This window comes from Numenius arquata, chromosome 11 (genome assembly GCF_964106895.1).
Source record: "Numenius arquata chromosome 11, bNumArq3.hap1.1, whole genome shotgun sequence".
Lineage (NCBI taxonomy): Eukaryota > Metazoa > Chordata > Aves > Charadriiformes > Scolopacidae > Numenius > Numenius arquata.
Genome location: NC_133586.1, coordinates 14131349 through 14155816, shown reverse-complemented (window position 1 = coordinate 14155816; position 24468 = coordinate 14131349).

Below are 24468 nucleotides of genomic sequence, written 5' to 3'. Positions count from 1 at the left end.
ATCCTTTAGACAGAGGACTTAAAGGTAAAGCCTAGTACAAAGTCATATTTCAGCAGTTCAGACAGGGAAATCAAGTAAATTTTATTTTCTGTTCCAAGTGGGCTGGGGAAGAGGAGCATCCATAAGGCAGGAAGATACCATGCTGAGCACAGGGGCTGTCAGTTCTGCTTCCTTTAACAGATCACCTTAGATTTTCCATTCTCTTTTGAAATACTGTGGGGAGCACTTGCTCCATGTGTGTATGGTTTTTACACATAGGTATTTATAAAATCCAAATCCAGTCAACTGTTTGTTTATCTGTTATCAGATTGTAGCTGCAAGATATATTCAAAGCGCTGCTGGATTTAATCTTAGGGAGAGTGTGAAAATAACAATGATTACTTAAAACACTTATTTCCACATTTACCCGTATCTATATGTATTTTTAAGTGCATATCAACAAGGGGATGAGTAACCAGAGATAGTTAACACTTCCTATCTGCCTTTTAAACCTTCCCATTGCTGTTTGTCAGCCTTTCAGAAGCAGAAAGAGCGTGAGCAGGATAGTGTGTGTGTGTCTGCGTGTGTGTGAGAACAATTCTATAAAAGATTATCTTGCACACAAAGCGAATGGCCCTGCCCCCATTGTGAAGGCAGAGATTCCCCCGAGATTAGGCGAGAAGGAATTGCTTGTGGTCAGCAGAGGCGGGAGAACAATAGAGCCCAAAATGGGCAGCAGCAGCGGCAGTCACTGAGGTGGGTGGGAGACTGGCCAAATGGCCATTGCAGGCTACATGGCATTGTCACTGACACCAGAAATGGCTAAAAGGTCTCAAATTAGCAATTGTTATGATTAGCAGGTGGTTTGAGAGATAGGAGGTCTAGGGAAGTGATTGGTGGTTTAGACATCACATGCTATTTAGTCCGAAACACTCTTCACTTGCTCATTAACAGAGAATTATGAAATTACTTAAAGGAAAACAGTTCTAGTGAAATATAGAGGGCTTGGGAATCAATTCGTTAAAGGGGACATGACTTTTTATAAAAGTATTACAATTCCTGCGGATTTAATTTTTGTGAAGGAATTCTGTCAGAAAATCTGGCAGGGAAACCAATGTTATTCAACAATATTTCATCCGAGTAGCAGAGCTGAAAAAATTTCTCTGCAACATACGCATTCCTTTAATAAATAACTCATGTGTTTAGATTGTGAATCTGCTCTTAAGAGAGGTCTAAAGACACAAGATTCAAAACCAGATTTATAAGAATCAAAGCTCAGGATTGTTTTGGTCCAGAAGTTTGATCGGTTTAACCCACTGCGCTAAAGGAAGATCACATAAACAAAATGTGAATACCCTTCTTTTTCTTGACTTTGAAAATAAATTCAAGGATGTCAGGGCCATATTATTACTGGCTCTTTTAAAAGCTAGGACTGGATTCTCCAATTTCATGGATGTGCAGATACCAGTACTCTCCCGAGGACTGTCTCTGTTCCAGACCCAAAATCTGGAGCACAGCAAGTCCAAAGACGCTCTTGGAATAATATCCATTTACACATTAACAGTCTGCTCTTCTCTTTCTTAGGACTTTTACTACCTACTCCTGTTCTCACAGCAGAGAGATTAATGACTTGTACCCAGCTTCAATGTCACAAGCGCTCACTGAGTGATCTGCAAAATCTTGTCTTCAACATTCTAAGGGGAGTTAATTCTGCCAAAAAATCTCAAATTAGGCACCCAGATAAAAACTAAATTTTCATATAGCATTTTATGTTTAATTGGGATTTTGCTGTTCCTGAGTGTAAATACTGTATACTATGTAAACATGCAAATAGCATTCAAGCTGACTGCATTAGTACTGGGCTATACTGCTGCACACAACCGTCTCCTAGGGCCTCCTGGATACAACCGGCAGGAGCGTGAGAACAGCACCATGGCGCACACACACAGAGAAAGTGGGGAAAAGGGTGGTAGCCCAAGGAGATGTTGTCCTCTAAGTCGTGGAACAGTTGTGTAAAATAGACACAAATTCATGAGATGACAATTTCTCTGACCTTGCAACAAGGGGAAAAAGACCCCAACCCATAGTCTCTATTTGAACCTGCAGGCATATGGCATTTCAATAGCTCTTCAGCTGCCATCACAGGGGGCTGGATTCAGGGTAGCTGAGACTTGATTAGAGACACATCTTAGGACAGCTGGGGTCCTGAAGTTGGCACTCAGGCATCTAAAATTTGGCAGGATGAATCTGCAAAGGGAAAGATTTCAAGGGAGAGGAGGTAGGGACAGTTTGGCAAGGGAAGGTTTGGTTCCAGTCTCATTGAATAAGCGTAAATAAACATTTTGTCCAGGCTCATTAAATAAGCTGAATAAGCAGTCCAGCTGCCCATGCCATAGAAAGTAAATGGAATAGGTTAAAAGCGGAGAAAATAAACAATGTGAAGGAGGATGAAGAAATGCCAGCTTTTACAGTCTTTGTTCTCATAGTTATAGCTTTGCCGACATAAACAGTACAAAAGTAGTTGTGTATGGCTTAAAATTATGGTATGGATATTACAATTGTGAATGTTTTAAAAAATATCTTAGAGTTAAGTATTACAAAATTTGCAGCAAGCCTACCATTAAAGCTGCTCTGTTTCCTAAAGATGAATTTTGGTGAAGCCACCATGACAAACCCTTTGTTTTATATTCAGGGAAGCCAGAGGTGTTATTTCTCACAAATGAGATCATTTCCAGCTCGGAATGATATGTGCATAATCATATATATTCTAAATAAAATCTTGTCAAAAACCTGCAATCTCCCCATCTTTCTGTCATATAATTTATACTTGTAGCTTGAAGACAGAAAATTACACTGCAGGTGCATGTCTGAGTATTTCTTCCTTTGCTGAGAAGTTGGGTGTGAAGGTATCTAGATTTGTACCTGTAACTGAAGGGCAAGAACAGAAAATCCAAGACAAGTAAAGTGAAGTGAAAAAAGCCACTATCCCTTTTATAAATCTGAAATAATATGCTATAAAATAAAGCTGTAATCAAATAGTACTAACAAAATCTTTCATGTCAAATGATATTTATCCTTGCTGTTCATTTTTGAAATAACTGTTCCATCTTCTGTTTTATTTTCACTTGGAGAAAAAAAATCTGTAATGGTTGTACTATATATACGTGCAAATTTTTTCCTATTTCTTTCTGCTAAATGCCAGGAAGTAGTATCTCAAATTTCCAGTGCATGCTTCTGTTTCCCTTCCAATCAGGGTGGCCAGAGGATATCTCCCTGCCTCCATTCCCTTCCCATAACTGCCCAGGTGTCCTCAGGTGCAAAGCTGAGAACTTGGGCTTCTTCCTGATCCTCCACTTTTCTTTCTCCCGGTTTACTTGCTTGTTTTATCAATGTATGTACTGAACATAGAAAAACATTCAGTAATTTTTTCAAGCTGTTGTAATTTAAATGTAGTTTTTCTATTGTACCATACCAGAGACAAATGATAATGAGGAACGAGGTGGAAGGCTTCCTTGGTGCTGTTGCATTTCTCTAAGTCAGATAAGTGCAGCAAAATCTGTCAGCTTGATTTTAAAAGACCTGTACTCTGGTGGTCATTTTCAAAAAAAAGCCATGGAATTTCCCCCCCACCTTGCATTCATAAAAGTTCCTAAACCTTACAAAAAACAGCCTGTGTACAGTACCTTTTCTTCTGTGGTGAAAGAGCAGAAACCTCACCTGAGAGGGGATACCAAGAGCACCCAGGCTGCACAGTGGGAATGAAAAAGAAGCCTCAATGACATGGAAATCAGTGCTTTAAACTCTTTCTCTGTGTTTAATCAGGTACATTCCTTCTGTTCCTCTATTTCACCATGTCTTATTTTGAGGTTTGGTGGGGTAGAAATCTGCAGATTAAGCATCTACCTTGTTGCAGAAAATATCAACTAAGCCTGGAAAGATGTCTACCCTAGAATACAAAACTTGGATCTGATGATTCAGAAAATGCAAATTTTTATGAAGTACCTGGATGTTCATATTATGCTCTTCTGTGGGAAAGCATAACAAGGATTTTCCTTAAAAACAGAATAAATAGATTTTAACTCTTAATTCAAAAAAGAAATAAGGTTTAAATCTCATATTTAAAATTTATTTACAGGCACTAGAAATTTCAGCCCAGAAGGATGACCTTTTCAGAAAGCTGTGGAAAAAGTTAAAAGGGAAGCTGCTTTGCACAGCTCCTGTGTTGCAGCTGCTTATACGGGCATCCAGTAAAGTGTATAGAATGAAACAGCACTGATAATCCTCATAAAAAATTTAGAATGGATGCAGGGTTTGAAACTTTTGTATCCCAAGTGGATTTTATTTCTTTGCTCCACACTGGAATAACTGGCTGAGGGCTCATTAAATGGCTGAGAATAAAAAATAAGGAAGGAAGAGAAATTGCAGTTTTTCATTAGTCTTTAGACTGTTGTTGTCACTCTTCTCCACTACTTTGTGTTCTATTTAATTCTATTTCTATCAAAAGAAGCATACAAAAATGGAGAATGATTAGAAAACGCAGCTTGCTAAAGATAATTTGCTGCCATCTATGGCTTTTCAAGTGGAACTCAAATGAGTGTTGCAAAGAATCAAGACAAATATTTTCCTTGTCAGAAATCTGGATGAGGATGAGATGTTTAAAAATAATGAATAGACTTTAAGTGAGGCATCAAACTTTACATGCTATTTTTCCCCAGACCTCCAGAAATTTTACATACCACTGCTCATATTACTGTCATTAGAAAATAGCTAAAAATTAGACGGCTTTGTGCTTTTTGTGGCAGAACCCTCTTTGCTTTCTCAGGATGCTGTGATGATACAGAGAAGCTGTAAATTTTATTCATTTACACCTGGAAGTTTCCCCTTTTGAAGGATGTAGGAGTGACATTGGAATGAAAATAGGACCTTGTAGAGAGGCTCCCAGTCCTCTAAGCTGGGGGGAATCTGGTCAGGAGGATTGTGCCTGAGCTTTTCTGTATTGAGAAGTTAAGATACATTCAGAATTCAAAAGCAAATAAACATTTTAAATATGAACAAGGCTCTATTGACTTCAGCAGCTCCTGTCAAAACATAAGAGGAGTAAATGCTTTTGATATGGGAGGAGGCAGGAAATGGGTGCAGGAATGTACCTGGAGTGCTGCACGGGAAATAGAAGCTCTGGGGGTGCTCAGCTCAGGAGCAGGGTGGAGAAAGCAGGAAGAGAAAGTGCAAAGAGGACTTTATATTTTAATGGTAGGGAGAGGATTCAGAAGACCACTGAGGTCCAAAGAAGCTGGGGAAATAAAGTTTTTCATTAATGGAAGGCATATAGAAATTGAAATGGAGGCATAATGTAGAACCAGAATGTTTAAACGTGAAGATTAATCCAAAAGGATTAAAATGTGTAACACTGGAATTCAGTCAATACCCAAAGAACAGTGGATCTGATTAGGATCTCTGTTACTCTCCATTTACACATGCAGAACTGCACCGATTTAGTGCAGCAAATTTGTTTCAAATCTCTGCTGCTGAGTGGGACACTACGAATACCTGTATAGGAAATTCTTTGGCTTTTTCAGAACTCCAGCATTGGGAAGGCTGAACACCAGCCGGTCAGAGGCTTTTCAGATTCCATTTTCAGACATTTCACTCTTTGCAGTGAAGTAGGACATTGCTTCAAAAAATGTGAGATAATACACAAATGGTCAAAACAGGAAGGAAAAAAAAAAAGCATAAGAGGAAGCAAAAACTGGAGTTTATTCAAAGCATCCAGTTCCCGTTGGTATTAATGCAGATACACGTGCTATATGTGCACATACATAAAAGACATATTTATCTACACATGTGGCTAGTGATGCTTTAGTTTAAAAAAAAATATGTACTTTCCCTCTCTTTTTTAACCTTATCTGTGCATTCTTGGGTCATGTAGCCTTTGTGCTGACTCTGGACAAAAATCCCCCTTTGATGGAGGATACATGCTGAAAGGTAGAATTCTGAATTATGTTCTCTAAATTATCCCGTGCTCAGAGAGCAAGTATTGATTTTAAAAATGACTGAGCCAGACCTCGCATTGCAGTCCCCCCAAAGCACAACAAACAGCAGTCATGTGTTCAGCTACCAAGAGGCCACTGTGCTGGCATTGTTTCAAAAAATCAGAAAGTCATCAATCAACCAAATAGTAATCGGAATAAGTACATGGTATCTAAAGACACATTTTATCCAGTTACATGCTCCAATTCAGTTAGCTACGAGGAGAATTAGAACAATATTGGACCGATTAACAAGTCTACCTTGGGAACTGTGAGCTGTTAAGTTATTTATTTTGCTGCCTTGTATAAAAGAATGAGCAGAATTTCATCTGCATAGTTAAGCATTCAGTAACTTCCCACAATAAATAACCCAGCATCTCTTCTTGCTAGAGTGTTTTTGTTGAGCCTGATTGAGAACGCAGAATTTTACTGTAATTGGTTTCTGTAGCTTTCAAATGGTTTGGACACAATTGTCTTTCAGGAAGATTTTTATTTTTTTCTTCAGGAGCTCGTAGTCATCAGTGCGGCAATGGAACTTCACAAGCAATAAAATTATTAGGATCAGTGTATTCAAAACATCATTGAGTTTTATTTTAATGATACAATTTAAGGATCAATGTAAAAAGCAAGGTTTAGAATTTCAGTCTTGCACAATTCCATTGAATCAATAATCTACAGTGTTGCTATGCGGTATGCGCTTCACAATAATACAAAATATACCATTTCTAAAGAAATACATGGCTGAAAAACACACCGTTCAAGTGAATACATCCAGCTCTATACTTACAGCTGTCTTTTGGGAGATACAATACAGGAACAGACAGACTATATGAAATGCTTTGTAAGTTAAGGTAATAGCTCATACAATTAAGATGGCTGGATTTTTCAGGACTACTATGTAGCACTTCCCATAATGAAATCTCCAATTTTTAGGTTTAGAGGTTTAGAACTCCCAGGTTCCGGTTGCTATTAAACATAGCACATGGTTTTCAGCATGGAGAGTATTAATTTAAAACTATTTTAATTCAATAAATCTAGAGTTTACTAATGAACAAAAAGAAAATAGATGTGTACTTAAGATGCTATAGTATAGTCTCCTAAGACCTAAGCTGTTTTTTTTCATTTAAATTTTACATACATTTTTAGTGTCTGGAAGAGAGGACATTTTTCTGTATTCTTACTAATGCTAAATACAAATGAGTTCATGTTTTCTTTCCTTAGAGCACCCCACCTGTCTGTGTTGTGTAAGTATGTATGAAGCCTGCAAGACACCATTTACATTAATTTCTAGGGGTTTGCTGTATCTCAGATTTAGTACAAGTTTGTATCACGCAGCCACTCCCTGCTCTTTGTTTCCTTAGCTTTCAAGAGACGGCAAGGTTGAAGGAGTGGAGCTTTAATTACCTTCTCACTGCAGAAAAGGGTAGTTTTTCAAGGTCTGAGCTTACAAAACGGAGCTGGAAGGATCCAAATTAATCTGTATGATACCTGGCCAGTGTATGCAGCTACTTGAGGGTCATCATATTAAGCCATCACTCTTAAAAGCTCCTACTCTGTCCTTTCTCCTTGGGAAAAAAAACAGCTTCTGGGCAGCAGTGTGTTATTCAAGCCAGGTGAATAAGCTTGATGTAGGCAATGGTGGTAGGAAACATTTGCATCTTTGCTTTCCCATGCAATGATCACTGCAGGGCACTGAAAAATATGCAAAGGGAGCATTGCTGAGTCGTTCAATAGGCTATATTTTTGAGAAACAACATCCAGAGAGGGGACAGGCGCTAGTTCTTCCTCACCATTTTCTGTGTGAAGCATTTTTACCAATCTATCTAAGGCAAAGTATAGGTAACCATTCAGGTCTGCTCAGGAGCTTTTTGTTGTTACCTCCTTCTCCAGATATTTAAGTACAGTGGAAAACCCAGGCCCATGTGACTCAGAAGGTCAAACCCTTTGTAAGCAGGATCTGTTTTTTCAGTAACTATAGTACTCTTCAAAGTTCCAGTTCAACTAAATATGCATCAATAGTGAAACTAAATGACATTAATAGTTGTTAGAGGCATAAAACATTTTATATCTTTGCTAATTAGCTAATAGGTCTTGTTTCAGGGACTTTTCCTACTCTGATGTGTCTGTCTGACTCTTTGCTTGTTTTTGTCTTCATTAAGATATTGTCAGAAGCCTTCGCCCTGTTGAAAAAAAAAATTCTACTACATCTGTACAACACGAAGTATGGAAATCAGAGCTCTTTTTGGCAGTTAACTGTAATTAATAATGTCTCTACAACAATGAATGAAACAATATTTAATACTGAAACAATATTTAATTATCCAGACGTTTTACTCTAGGTCTGCTGTTTGATCATAGGAATAATGATTAATTGGCGAGACAGCTGTTTTAGTGTGTGTTTTTTGGCAGCGGGAGCTCTCACAGGGCAGGACATGTTGCTCAGCTTACAGGTATGAGAGCTAGAAATCATTACAGGCAGTGTCAGTTGCAACACTGATCTCATCTTACTTCTAGGAAAAAAAATCTTTATTTTGCAAAAAAAGAAATACAGAAATTTTACTCACCTTTGCTTTCCATGGAACTAGATTTTTTGCACTTTCTTGTTTTCCCCCTTCCACAGTTTGAAGAATTAGCCATGAGAAAAATTAGTTGCTACATATAGTGATTAACCTGTATGAAAAATAAAGCTAGGAAAGCCTTAGAAAATTCTGAATAATAGCACAGAAGCTGCTCACTGAGCTTCTAGGGCTTGTCCCAAAAAATGCAAAGTAAGACGCACTTTTCAAAGGACAACTGGCTGATAGTCACAGTTTTTCTTCTCCTTTCCACTTCACAGCAGACATTTTTTCTCTTCCTACCGTGTTAAGCTGACAGGTTTTTCTCTGAAGAAGTAGATTTGTAAGAGGTTTGAGTTTTTCACACACGGATGTTTGTAATTTTGGAGTAAGGAGGGCACGAACAGCAGAAGGAAAAAAAGGAGACAGTGTAATTCTTATCTGTTTTGAAGTCCCATATGCTACCTAACAATAGCGCTTTGTGAAAACTAGCTGCTTGTCAAATACCCTTAAATTGCAAACAAAACTTACATGAAATCCAGGGTTAAACATGGATTCAGTGTTGGGTAAAACAGGCATTTTCCACTAAAGCAGAACTCTTAACAGTTGATGACAAATTTAGGCAAACGGATGAGGGCAGAAGCGAGTCCCTGACCAGTTACTGTGACCTGCAACTGCCTCGTCTGCCCAGGCCCATTGGCGAGTATCAAATAGCCATTAAATCCCCCCAAATTCTCTGTTAGCTTGATCTGGGTTTGCCAGGAGAGCAGAAGGAGGTAGGACCTGGCCACACTCCCACACTGAGCTGTTGTTCCAGGTGGATGGTTCTGAATGGATTCACGTGGCAAAGGACAAAACATATCAGTCCCATGCATGTGTGGTTTCTGTAAGGTATTTTATTTTTAGGATAAAATTGGGACCTGAAGGTTGAAGGAAGGAGGGAAAGGAATGCAGAGAAAGAAATCTGGGTTCTTTTCCCACTCTGCCAGTATTTTACTGTAGCCTAAAGATAAGGTCATAAAATGACATGTTCTGTTTCTTCATCTGTAAAATGGGAAGCAGAGGAGTTGCCTATGATATTGCGTAAGTACAAACACAAAGCCTTAACTCCCGAGCTGCTGTTCTTGTATGTTGAGAGAGCTTTCTCAAGTCCTAAAAAGTATGTGCTGCAAAATACATTTATTAGAAATAAGCCAATTTACTTTGACTTTTTCAGGAAAAAAACATCATTAAATTATCCTAGATCTGTTAGCCACTTTAATTATTTGCTTACTTATTCCTGAGAGTCCGTATGAACTAGAAAATGTAAATGAAGCAGTAAGAAACACGTGGCTGTAGCCAGCTGTGGCAAACCTCTGTTGGGAGTGAAAGTTTGGATCATGTACACATTCCCAGTGGACTAGAATAACATTAAGTGAAATTCACATACTTCAAAAAGGTTCCTTATTTGCAATTTATGAGACGGAAGTGCATCAAAGGCATAAAAGCCAGCAAACGGTCAGAAGTTAAAAGTGAGGGGTAGCCAGGCTTCAGAGAACTTAGTTAACTAGATGCCATTCTTTGAATAAAATAATTTACCTCAAGAAATCTATAGCTAGACCATCTCCCTTCAGATGAGTATCTCTATTCTAAGCAGTACCCTGCACTGGAAATTGTTCTCAATGTAGTTTACTCTCTTTAGCGAGGTGTGAGAGTCATGAGGTTTGTGGAGTGGCTGAGTATGGACCAAGTGCTGGCTTCCAGGTCAGCTGAGGAGCAACTCTAGGTGAGGTAGCGGCTGTCCTCAGTAATCCTAGATTGCTAGATTGACTCCTGGTTTTTCTTCCAGTTCCTTGACTTGGAAGCCAAAGCCAGTGGAGTGAAAGGGTGTGCAATAGATATGATATTCCCTGATTTCCATTCTGAGGTTTCCACTGAGATCTGACAATCATTCAAAGCTTTTTCTGTTCTAGTTTTTGCGATTCGAGTAGATGCTATCTTTTTTGCTCTTGCTGTACAGCATGGATTTTGGCTGTTACGGCCCTTGGCTCAGTCTACTGTCTCTCCTTCTGCTATAATTTAAAGCTATTATTGTGGATGATGAGTTCAGGTTCATATTGACTTCATATTTCAGTTGGGGATTTTTTTGGCATGAATATTGACCAATATTTTATAGTGCAAAAAAGGAAAACACTGTTGAAGGGGGTAACACTTACTTACAACGGTCTCTTGCACCATTTTATGTAGGGGTCCAAAGTGCAGGTCATGTCTGTTTTGCTCTCTGTAGGAAGTGTCTAACGGCAGTTAGTTAGGTCACAAACTCTCTGAGACAGGACTGTCATTTTGACCTGCCTTTTAATGAAGCTGTCACTGTGGGGTCTGTGCTTCTGAGATGACACAACAGTGGTCCTACATGGTATCACCATTCCTGGAAGTTTGCAACCGCAGACTGTGCGGCCTGCCTGGTGCTCCACTAGCCTCTCACAGAGAATATCTCATCAGCCGTCTATGCTACTTGCTTTCTAATCTTATTTTCCTGCTTCTTGATATATCCACTATTCTCAGAATAAGCCCAGAGGAAGAACATTTTTTTCTCAATTTAAGACCATATTTGATAAGGGAAAGACTAGGTTTGGCTCAACTACTGTCTCTACGGATATATTGTGGGCAGAATATGAAGGAAAAATTTATCCTGTAAAAGGTCTTCACGTATTCACTCGGCTGTTCATTCAATAGTCACCCAGTAAGTACTTCTCACATTGTTTCTGCTAGTCTTTTGTTAGCCTTTTGTGCCCCCATTATTAATGTTGAGATCAGTGCTACTGGGTGGGTTTTGTTTCTTCTAAATAAAAGACTTGTACAGAAAGGGTCATCCAAGTCTCCCAGCGACATTCACAGTCAGTGGTTGGGACTGCATCAGGACTCCAGGAGCTGACTGTCTTGACCCAGCTTCCCTGTTTTTGCGTATTTAGATGAAGACTGCTACAATCTGATTCATTCAAATCAACATTAATTCCCTCTGTAGATTTTTCATGGTTTTCATGTATGGGGTTTTTTTAGGGACTCTTAGAATTCGTGGCAGACGCTTGAGAGGTTATGTCCTTTTCATGACTCACTTCAGGGAGTTTCACAGATGTCTTCAGTTTGTTCAGGCAAGATTTCTACCTCTTACTCTCCAAGCAGAAGAGAATTGCCATTAGCCTTTTATACTAGGTTTAATTACCAATTACCAGCAGGTAAACATCCTCATAACACTGCATTGCTCCAAGCTTATTACACTTTGCAAAGGAGTCCTGTGCAGAGAAATCTAGGCATTGAAGGACTTCAGCATTTCTTCCAAAATTTCCAGTTCCTCCTTGTAGGTTTGAGAGCTCCTCATACATTTAGCTGGTATATCACAGTTTGCTCCCGTTAGAAAACTTACAATGTCACCATCCAACAGTAAGGGCAAAAAGCATTTAAAAGAATTGTCTTTCACAAAATAAAACAAATGTATTTTGAAAATTGTATCAACACAAGCAAACATAATTTTCCAGGTGATTTTTGAAAAATCAGAATTTGCATATGCAAAGGAAGTAAAGAAGGAGCATCTGGTTTGTTCTAGTTTGGTTAATTCCATTTCTCCGTTTTTTAAGCAGAGCAGGTCACAAGCACAGTCCAGTGGGGGAAGTTCAGTATATTAAATGCACCAGCAGTTTTCTCTTGCAAATTGATTATTTAAATTGAGCTACTCTCAAGTAATGGACAATACCCGTGCTTACAAATATGAGTTTGTGTGGAGATTTGCATTCCAATCCATTGTTCTTTCTCTCTGTGCTACCAGAGACATCCAACTTAATTTCTTTGTGCTTATCTCAGCACTTACATCTTAAAATTAAAAATTACTGGGGGTTCATAAATTACTGTAAGGAATTATTTTTTTTTTTACGTCTTTTTTCTCTTTTCTGCATTTTTTTTTTTACGTCTTTTCTCTCTCTTCTGCATTTTTTAACTCTCAAGTCCCCAGGCCATACTGACACATACATATGGCTGGATGCAAGAATTTTTTTGCTGATGAAACTAATGCAGAAATTTGGGAAGGTTAAACAAAAAATTGCTTTGACGTTTTGGCTCAGCTAGGATATCTGTAGTGCAGGACTGGAAAGTAGGGAGTAGTGATGACTCCTCCTCCAGAAACTAGCCCTAAAGTGGGAGAGGCTTTTTTAAGAGGACATAAAGGAATCACTGTGACTGGGAATTCATCCAAAGATTCTTGGAGGGAAACCCAGGCTCTAGTGTTTTTGCTGCTCTGATTTTTGGATAATTCACGAGCCAAATTAAGTCGTTCTCATATTTCTTGCAGTATCCACTGCTGTCAACAGCATCATCACAAACAGAAAGTAATTCTCTCATTTTAATTAACCACAGACACTCCTGATTGCTCTGTCTGGACAGAGCTCTGTACATTCAAACCTGCCTGTCACTGTTTCACTGAGGAGTTTGAATGTGAATCTTCACCGTATACAGTAGAACAATCCTGTTTGATGTAAACAGAGTTCCTATAGTCTTCAGGGTCAGCCCACAAAAGGCTCTTCTGTAGATCTAACTAAATTTCCCTGGCAGATCTTGTCTCAGTTATGCTTCATTCCATCGAGGGTGCTTGGCAACTTGGCCATATCTCATAAGCCTTTGCTTTTGGAGTTAGACTTGCCAGTGCAGCTTTAAACTAAATGGGGCTGTAAATCAAAATGTCCTCATCTACAATTCTTCCCTGAGCATCTGATTACAATCATGCTGCATGCTATTTGTACAAGGATGTTTAAAACTGCCTATAAAACAACAGCTAATTGCTGATCTGCTTAATTAAAGAGAGCCTTTTGTTGTCACATATACAAAGATAAATGAAATAATCAGCTTTGGACTAATGAGAGATAATTAGATTATGCAGTCCGATAAATAAAGACAAAAATCCTGCAGATTGCCACTGTACTCTGGGCAGCTGAGATCACAACAGGGTTTAGGGGTGCACTTTCCTCTCCTTTCTACTTTAGCTATAGTGGTTTGGATTTTTTCCATCCCAGAGTTAACACAGTGATCAGAGCTGCCAGGCATTAATGACTGTTGTTATGTACTATAATTTAGGATTTGTTGTTTAACAGCAGTGTGATTTGTGTGGACACAGTTTAATTTACTCAGAATTTAAGCTCCCATGTAAAAGAAGAAAAGACTAGATCTGACTGTTCACTGTTGACCTTCCAGCCAGAATGGATGTATGATGCGGACAGTCTTCTTCAGGGAGGAAGGTAAAATCAAATGGCCATGTTTGTTCTTCTTGTTACCCTATTTAGATTGATAAACAAAGGATCAGTTTTGTCCAGAAGGTCTAAAATGCATATGTTCTGTGGGTGCTAACACTGAGGCCTAGTAATAGCAGTTTGCCTGTCTTTAGTGGAAATCTCTTATTTAGTGGACTCATCTTCAAGACTGGTGTCCAGAGCTTTGGGGGAATATCCAACCAGATTTCTTCATTCTTCCTTTCATTTGTGGTCTCTGAAGAAATAACTTCACCTCACCAAAAGATGCTCTTCAGGCATGAACCTAATGCATGCAAGCCATAAGATCAGACTAGGTCTTGTATAAAAATAATTCATCACACAGCCGTGTAGGGTGGACATGTTCAGCACCAACTGTTTTATTCTTCAGATCACTTCTGTTGTACTGTACTACTCGCTAATGTTGACAGATCCTAAGAGTTCGTGAACAAATTGGCAAAACAATAAATGAATTTGCCTTTAATTATCACTTTCCATGCCACAGTTTTATAGCAGCTCTGCTTTTCACACAACACACATGCTAAACTCAGCAAAACTTTTGTTAGAATGAGGGTATCAATAGATGATGACATTTCCAAGCAAGCATGAGACATTTCTCCTGAACATGGTGTTCCCCTCTGTTTACAGCTGGATTTTTTGTTTTCTTCATGGAATTGAGTTTTGGTGTCAGAAGCCAAGACACAGAAAAAGCACTGGTTGTTTCCTAAGTGACAGGGGTATGAACTTCTTGGAGCCTTCACCCACATCATGTGAGTGTCAGCAAGTAAAGATTAGTCGTTTATTAACATTTTTGTCTTATTTACAAGGTCAGAACATAATATCATTTCAACAACATGTCTTCCTACATTTATGGCTAAAGTCCAGCCTAAAGAGGGTCTTAAACCATCAGAGCCTTATGCTGCTGCTATGACACATGAACGATATTCTAGTGATACTAATAATTTTCACCATATTTCCTGGTTAGATTAATCAAATATATGATTAAACAGCTGCCACTTTCTTTTATCTCAGTGCTCACTGTCCTGGTGCCACAGCCTCTACTGAGCACTGTGTGCTAGGGACATTCATGGGGCTTTGTGCACCCCCTGAGGGGTCTGACAGTGATACGCTTCCCTGCGTACAGAAATGCATGCAGCAGCCTACAGGGAGAGCTAGACATTTGTCCCATTTACACGATGCTCTGAAGAATATAATTTAGTATATGGAGAGTTATAAACATTTTTTAATACCTCTTCTGATCCTGAGTCATCTCTTTAAGGAAAAAAAAATCCAAGCCAGAGAATAAGAACTTTGAAATTAGACCTTTTGCTAAGAAGAGGTTTAGTTTATAATTTTTAAAGAGCTTGGTTCACTCTGACCTGTAGATTTGAACACTCCCAATGAAAACGTCCAGGAATCCATGCCAGGCTGAAACCTTTTATTTTTTGATAGCTTTAGTCCTGTAGTGCACTTCTGAGACAAAGTTAAACATTAGTGAATGAGATGCTGTAGCTGCATCCCACTATCGCCACATGGCACTGCTGAACTGGAAATCTCCTCTGTTTCACCTCCATGAGAGCTCCCCCCTGCCAGAAAACACACATGCTTTCTGCTGCTGTTAGTGGTAAAGCATTTCACTGCTCTGCTGGTCTCAGACATATCTTGATGACAAAAAAGGTCCATCGCTTCCTTCTTTCTTTGCTATTTGTGAGCTTAGATACTCTGCCTTCTCTCTATGAGCGTAGAAAGCTTCAGTCAAGGGGGCTGGCTGGATAGTCACCACTCTCATTAGCACATTTGCAAGACTGTAAATGCTGCTCTGGGTCCTGTGACTGCCCTTGGTTTGCTTCTGGTAGTGTCCAGAAGACAGTTCAGAGTATGTTCTGACTGTGTGGCCTCTAATTGTTTCTAGGCTGTTTCCTATTGTCTTGCTTAAGTCTGAGAAGCCAGGCAGGGGTGTGATGCTATGTGCAGTGTAAGCCTGAGAGGACAGTAGGTACTCATATGTCCACAGTACATGCTGGGATACTTGCATGCTTCTTCCATGTCTAGTATTAAGGTCACCTTCACGGGGATATACTGTCACACTGGCACCTATTTTCAACCTATTTTTCAAGCCTCTTAAACCTAGATTAGACCAGTTAATTATTTTAATGCCTTCACATTCAGAGTTAGGATGCTGCATGGTATTAATGCCCATTTAATTAAAGACAACCAGCCAAATCTTCCATTTAGGCTTCATAAGTTTTGCCTATTAACAACACTGTATTTTGTCTATCCTTACATGCATCACGATACGAATGCAAAGGAAAAAGGTGGAGAAGTGCATTTAATTAAATTGCAGGCGCAGGTCAAGTGTCTGCCTCATATGTCACTGTATAGCAAAGACGACTGTAGGAAAATCTCAGGAAAATCAGCTACCCAGTAAACCAGGTCTGCTGGAGAGCCCTGTGGTCTCTCTCCCTTGAAGAAACCATTCACAGAGCCTCCTGCCCTGCTTCGCACCTTCATCCACATTATGTCATGTTTATTTACTCAGGTAAGAGAAAGGAAGCAGCAGGACCACCTGAAAGGGCGGATGTTGCTCATCGTGAGCAAAAGAAGCCAAACTGGACCCTTTGTTACTGGGCAACAGCCTTTTTTCATGGATTTTCAGGAAGATCTATATACAACACACATCCTCCCTCATTAAAGGCAGCTTGAACACTTAGCAAAGGTCAACTCCTACCTGGGGTAGAGCTGTGGGGAGACAAGAGGTTAAGGCTGGTAAAATTCCCATGATATCTTATATGGAGGTGAAGAGATAGCGTATGAGAAAAAATCAGAAGAAATATCATGTCCAGCTACTTAAGAGGAATGAGCTTTTAACTCTTGGAACTTCTGCAGTAAATATTTGTCAGCTGATATCTGGACTGCTCATCGCTAGCTACTCAAAAACAATCCTCTAGCAGTTAGTTTCTGAGAAACCTTTTTCTTATTCTCTTTATCTACTGAAAAGCTGCTGTGCTGCGGTGGGAAGCCGACCAGTGCTCATCCATATTATCTGGAGGTCTCAGTCCTGGATCAGGACTGTGTGCTGACAGGTGCTGCCCAAACACAGCAAAAAATGATCCTTGCATCAATAGTTTGTGAACGAATTATTCTCATATGGATTCTTCTTTGTCTGGTATATTAAAGGATTGTATTATTTTTTTTTTTCCTTAGGGATGGGCCAAAACTGGAATCCCTTGAATTGCAGATTTAAAATGAGATTGCAGATAACAAGTGCTCCCTTACATCTTTATTTAGATCAAGATTTGGGATAAGCAATTTCAAATTTGTAGGGGGCAAAAATGCGAGGACAGCTCCATCAAAACCAGCTTTTGCACTTGGTTGGGAAAGGTGATTATTTTTTTCTTCACAAATTCCTCAGGGATTTTGCCGATGTTTCTGGTCGTTGCAGAATGACTCCTGTTCTCTGTACAGCTGAGAGGAACTGATGGTGTTTGGCACTAGTGGAATCAGCAGCACTTTGTCCTGCCACGTTCTAACCTTTCTCCCTCGGGGCTCGGCTGGGCGGGCCAGAGAGTGATGGTGTAGCCAGCAGGCATGGCCACCACCACAGTAACAGGGAGCACCGCTGTAGCTTTGTTGAAGGCAATGGCAGTGCCCCAATTAATAGGACCAGCCTGCGCAGATTGAGAACTTGATCCTAACACTCAGGAAGTGCCAAAAACCCCAAGTCAAATCACCTCTGTAAATTAAAGGTCATTCAAAGGCTTCTCTTTTTTTCAGAAGTTCAAAACTTCATACTGATGTTTCCTTCTTAATTTTCTGTTTTTCCTTTTCCCTGGTTTAGCTGTATAGTTGGACTCTTCACGCAGCAGTTCAGAGATAATAAATGTTTAGTGGCAATTTGCCAGCTTGAACTCACAAGTGCTGAGCTTATTCATTACTAGGAAATGGTGGTTCTCTGTGGGGAAATGTCGCCAAACGTGATTAGCAAAAAGAAAAAAAAAGCAACCCTTATGAAAAATGCGTGCACTGATAATCAATGGCAAATAGTTTCTTTGTACATTTCCTGACACATTTAAAATGCTGCTGAATATCAAGAGTGAGGCAGGAGAAGTGCGGAGGTGACACCGTTTCTCACAAGGATCTTTGTGCAGATCAGCCTGGAGTGGGTGAGGAGGGCGCTGGGCCTCTGCAGGAAGTTGTGCGTGTTTTCAAATGTTCCCATCCCCAGTTTGTCTTTTCCCACACAGCAGTGGAGCCAGTTGTGCTGCAATGTTGACTTCTTCATTTCAGACACACTCATTGGTAGATTGAGAAGGTGTACTGGTCAGAGGTGGGAGGCTTTTTTTACCTTCCTGCATGCTTCTGACTTTAGTCTAACCTGGTCTCGAGGAGCCAACAGCTACATCTCATCAGTTAAAGAATTAACCCTTGGCCTCTTCCCCCAGCAACATCAGAAAGCGTTGACACAACAGGGGATCCGAAGCGCAGGGAAGAGCCACAGAGCAGGCAGCTGATGCAGACGTGCAGAATTAGACCAGGGCTGTTGGTGTAAAGATGAAGAATATTTATAGTGAGCTAAACTGAACTTGTAAATGTAGTTGTGTTTGAAATTTAAAAAACTAAGATGAATACGCTTTTCATTATCTTAAAAGCACATTACTAAATGTTTACAGTAGTATTGTAATTTAGATCTGTGCACAAATCCTCACATAGGACTAGGTGTCACATTACCTGCCTTCTCGCAAGAGCCTTCCTAGAAGCAGCTGAATCCTGACAGAAAGCAAAATCCATTTGAGTTAACATGGAAACCTCAGGGGAACTTTAAAATGATTCTTGAATAATTTTAAAATCTAATTGTATTTACGCTCCCAACTGCTATAAGCTCTTTTTCAAATTCATTGGCAAACAAGTGAAACACGTCTGGGTTGTATGATTTATCACATGAGATTTCATCAAGGGTAGCACAACTGAAATGAACTACATATTCTCAAAGTTAACAGGCAGGTCCTGCCCCTTTTGGGCATGCTGGAGTTTTTGCCAGTGACTTTTTAGAGGGGAGAGTCTTATTTGTTAAAAAAAAAAAGTGCACTCCTCTAAAGAACATTTAATGTCATGACTTCTAACATTTGCTGCTGGGGACGCTTTGCAAGATACTGATGAGAAAGCAGGATATAAATTATTAGACTCACAATTTCAATATTAATAATTCTTTGCATTCTCACAGCACTTTTCAACCTAGAAACTCAGTGCACCACTATGCATAGAAATGTATGTGACCGTAAGCTAACAGGGCAATCCTGTAAGGTAGTGTTTGTGCCTCAGAGGCCAGCTGCTATTTAGCAGGGTGAAGCCACAGCTCAATCCCTTGGAAGGAGACGATGACAGCGAGAGGCAGCATCCTGCTACGCTGCCTCATTGTAGGAGGGTAAAGCACTATCAGCTCTCAGTGCCTCCTCAGTGGTGGGGCTGTCAGCAACCCTCCAGCTCTTGGTAGCTCTCAATTTTCAGGTACCTAACAAGGGCCCTTCACTCTTAGTAACCAGGGAATATTCTCTGGAGCCAGAGAATCCTGGCAGTTCATATAATAAAATACTTTTTTGGTCCCAATGCATTGCATTCCGGATCTGTCTTTTTAAGCACATAGTTACACGATTTTGCTCTTATTTGGGTGCGTACGGCTCTAGATGGGAATAGAGACACAAGGAAGATTTGTATCTGATCTGCAGAATGAATTGTGTGTGTACAGAGAGCCAGAAACAACCTGGTCCTTCACGGATTCAGCAACACACATTCAACAGTTCCGGGTTGTAAACTCTACATCCAACACAATATTTATGACACTGAGTGCTCCCTGTTTTTCAGTAAAAATTCAGTAACATAATTTCTGGCACAATTTTAACGTACATTGTGGTAAACTGCTTTTTCAGCATTGAGTTGTGCTGCTTTAGTTTAAGGGGGTAAATAAATCAGTATACATTCGTTGGACGAGATGAAACTTGCAATTAGGAGATATGAAAAAGCTTAATTATTACATTAAACACACACAAAACTCACAATCACCTGTGTTATTACAGTGTTATGCCTGTACTGATACCACAACAAGAAAAAGCTAATACAAAAGGTTTTAATGCAAAAGTTAGTTCAGCTAGACTGCATATTCTCCCTTTTTTACATGGCACAGGATAGGGCTGAGCTGCAGTATTCATTGTACTGCTCCGTAGTCAAAAACGCAGGAGCACTGCACACACGGGACAGCCACAGGAACCGAGATTCTCACATCTTTGCAGTTCTCACATTTGGTGATTGATTGTGCAATTGTATTAACACTACATTAGCCTGGTATTATTGGCACTTAGTTTTCTTGTTTATTTTAAAGTCTGAGTGAAAAAGAAACTGGTGGTATTGAATTTTATTCTATTACTACCATTTGTTTCCCAAAAGTTTGCTCTGGCAAATACATATAAATCTACGTCATGTAACTTACCCACCAAAGACCATTGACTGCAGCAGAACTAGTCACAATAGTAAGTATAAATGCCTGCAGACATTTTTATAGGATCAGACCCTTGACAGGAAAAGGAATTAGTTAAAATTCACATCTTGTGTGGTTGGAGGTGGGTGCTGAGTCACTGGATGGACATACTTCCCATTTTGCAGCGTGATGTCTCTTGGTAACAGACAGGAAACAACTTTGTAAAGAGTACAATCTTAGCAGCTGAGCAACAGTAATGTAGGACCCAGTAAAGTTGTCAGGGTGGGGAGAAGAATTGCTATAGGTGTGTAATGAGTTTTTTTACGTAAGAAATAAATATTTTGACTGTAGGAACTCTCTGAAAATGCTGTATTTTTCAGAGCCTACCTAGTAACCCAAAAAAGAAGACAGAGAGAATCTAGGCTTATTTCATAAACAGAAACAGAGATGCTGATGCGGTGGCCCCCAAAAATTTCTGGATATTTTCTGGTCTTTATTTGCTGTGTTTCCTGTAAACCAAACTCCATATGTCCATATTAGAAATGTTAAAATGGCAGGTTTCACAATGTTTTTATGGTAGTATTGTCTTTTCAGCACATATTTCAGGCACTTCTTGGTCTACTTTCAATTGCATAACAGTCATAAAAAGAGTATGTTTTCTGTGCCCAGCAACTAACATACAACTACAGGAGGGCAGCCTATGGGGCCTCCTGGAATCAAGGAGCAGGATTTTTTGTTGCTTTATTTACTGGTTTACTCTTCCATAGGAACAAAGCACTATTTGATCCCTTTTTTTTTTCCACTAAATCTCATTTGCTCAGTAGTTTACCCCCATCTATGTGTTCAGCAGAGGTATTTACAGCACTAATAAAAGCATTTTTCTATGAAGGGTCAAAAAATCATTGCTCTTAATACATTTGTGGATCCGCTTTTGAACATCGTCCGTTAGTCATAGCAGGTATATTACAGTAGAAACTGAAAAATACTTTTTTTAATGTCAGAATTAGTTAATAAATAATTCAAGCATACATTAGAAAGCAGTCTTTTTCTTGTATCAGTAATGATACAAGTGACCTGAGAACTATTGTCTTCCTACATCTTATTTGAGCCATCTACCTGCAGAGGGGAAAGCTACCACGTTCTCACTGCTTAGGATGTGGGAATTTAGCAGTCTTCTCTTCCAATATGTTATGTCTGCAGATTATAAGAGACACAGACTCATCCCTGACCAGGAAGCTGCTGGCTCCATTCTCATTATGGCAGATTGATCAGTTTATACTGATTACAGGAAATGGCTGTTAACTGGGTGAATAAATAACACATCTGTGAGCAGGGTTTATCTTAAAAATTTATCATTCCTTTCTCCAAAAACAATCATGTAGAAAATCAGAGGAGGGGGAACTGTGTTCCATTGGATCACAGAAAGATTTTCTTCATTTCCAATAATGGCAGATGTTCATTTCCCAATTTACACAGAGGAAAAAGTAAGCATCCTTTTCGGTCCCTTCAAAGTTTCCCTCACAGACATGCTGTGTCCCAGCTAATATTAACTGCTACTAGCACATAGTGCTCTTGAGTAACTAGTACGTCATTTTGAGGAGTGGGGTAGGTTGATAGTAAAAACACGGAAGAGTTGCACATTACCTGGACTGCAAGGTGACAAACTGTCCTGTACTGTGCGTTGCTGGGACACTGGTCAGTATGTGGTTTGGGGAATGCTTCCCACACCGGGCAGTGACACGGTTTTTGTCTCCCCAAGAGATGGGGAAAGGCTGGTGAGAATTGGAAGCGCAAGTTCACATACTGCAGTTGTCTGTCTTGAAAGCAATCTATTACACTGACCACACTATCTGTGCAGTTTAGTGGCCTGCACTGGGCAAGAATATTTTATTCTTTTCATTTTTCCTCATTTGTATAAAAAGTTAATGTAAGTAAACTTTTCACATTTGAGCCGTTCTCTATAGTCTCTATATATACCTGTCTACATTTTAGCATTATTGTGCTCCTTATATTCGTTTCCAGCCTTAATCATAAGAAACCAGGTTTTTGCATCATATTACAGAGTTATTTGCTTTACCAAGAGGGTAATTAAAATTTAAAATAAAAAGAAATTAAATTTTAATATCACTGCAAGCATAGAGTAAACATGTTGTTTGTAGTAAAGTTTTCACCTCCATTTGCTTTTGGTGCTTATTATAACTTAATAAGTTTTTTATTCAGTTTGTAAAGTGGCCCTTTTTAGCCTCTAGCTGCTGGGTGAGACCATCTGTGATTTCAATGAAATTAAATTAAGTGAAAATTCAATCAACAAAAAGATTGTTTCTTCCACAACTTTGCTGAGTGGCTTGAGATCATATGTAAGTGACATGTCTTTCACATGGGAAGCACAGCCTCTGTGTGAGCCAGTTTAACTTAAAGGAGTAGATTTCCCAGAGAATGGAGTAGTTAACGTACTATTTCCAGTGTATCATGCCCGGTTTAATTAATGATTAATTCTCATTAATGACCCCGGCTCAGCCCTTCTTGGCAATAGGCATTCAGAGTGACCTCTCCATTATTCTTAAACAAGAAGCCTGTCTCCAGGTACATCTTTATTATGTCCCCCATGCTCTGAGTGTACAGATTTCGGTACTCGAGCAGTCCCCCTGCACGCAAGCAGTGACTTTTCCAGCTGAGCCAGGCTATGCAGAATAATGTGCTGGGGAGAGGGCACAAGCCTTTTGCTTAGAGACTGAAGCATGGACAACATGACACATTTGTTCATCTTAATATTCCTGAAAGGACTGGTAGGGAATTACAAAAAAATGGTTGGTGTAATTAAGAAAAGAAAGAGATGGTTTTGTGCCTGCCCATTCTGTCCTTTTCTTTTCTGCTGAGATGCACTTCATTACTTTATTTTCTCCTTTCCCATAATCATATTATAATCTTCTCTTTAACCAGTTCATAACTGGAAGTATAATGACTGTTCAACAAAATACCAGTAAAAACATCCCTTGGGAAACAGCTAAGTAGTCAAAGCTTGGATATGTCGTTTATATCATTGTATCTGCACTGACATTTTACTTACCTCCCCATACTGTTTTGTGAACATATCTAAATAAAAGGTATAAACTAATTTCCCTTCCACTGTACTCCCCTTTGAGCCAGAAAGATGTGTGTATTTTTCACCACCAAATTTTTACAGGATTTTCCAATAGGACTTTATGCAGTCCATGGCCTAGATGACTCATAGTGTAGTTACCAAAGAATAGAAGTAGTGATTTCCACCGCAGTGGCGAGCTAATTTAATAATGGACACAAATGATAACTTACAGAACCAGAACATCAGAGTATATGACCATAATCCCTGTGCTTCCCAGCAAACACTTTGAGAAAGTGAGGATCAATGTCTAATAGTATCAGTTATTATTAGTATCCTCCTGAAACATCTAGCTTTTTTTCATCTTATTTAATACAAAAATTAGGTCACTTTGAGACCTATTGGCAGAGAAATGTTACAAGAAATCTTGGAGGTTTAGGTGTTTGGGTTTTGTAAACCAGAATAATTTTCTATCTTCTAACTGTTAGGACTGCAGAATCCCTTCCAAAGAACTCGGAGTCCTTAGCTCAGGAAATGTGGACTACAGAAAAAGGACTTAACTGATGGCAGCATAATTCATTTGTCATTTTATATTAGTGTCTAGCTACAAATTTCTTTTCCAGTTGGACTGTGTGGTCTCTGGTACATTTCCTTGAACATGACCGTACAGTGGGTAAACCATATGATGAAGGTTAGCAGTGTCAAAAAGAAAGACCAAGCAAAGAATAAGACATTGATCCGAATTCTTTACACTTGAATGTTCAGTTTTATAGTTCTACCCCTGATCACTTAGCATAGGTTGGGAGTTTTCAGTGAAAGCAAAACAATAGGTGTCACCAGGTGTCACTATTACACGGGGTTTTTTCTTATGTGTGAGCAAATGGCCAGTTTGGGGAAGATATATCATATTATCAGTTCATGCTAAAGCATTTGGTAGAGAGCCACCAGTGCAGGTAGAAAGGGCTCTGCAAGTGCAGAAGAACTTGCTCTCTTCTCTGGGCTGATGTCTTGCACATCATTTATCACTGGGAACAGGGAGAGCCACTGGGCTGAGATTCCTGCTAGGGGGAATTGCCCCAGCTACTGTTGT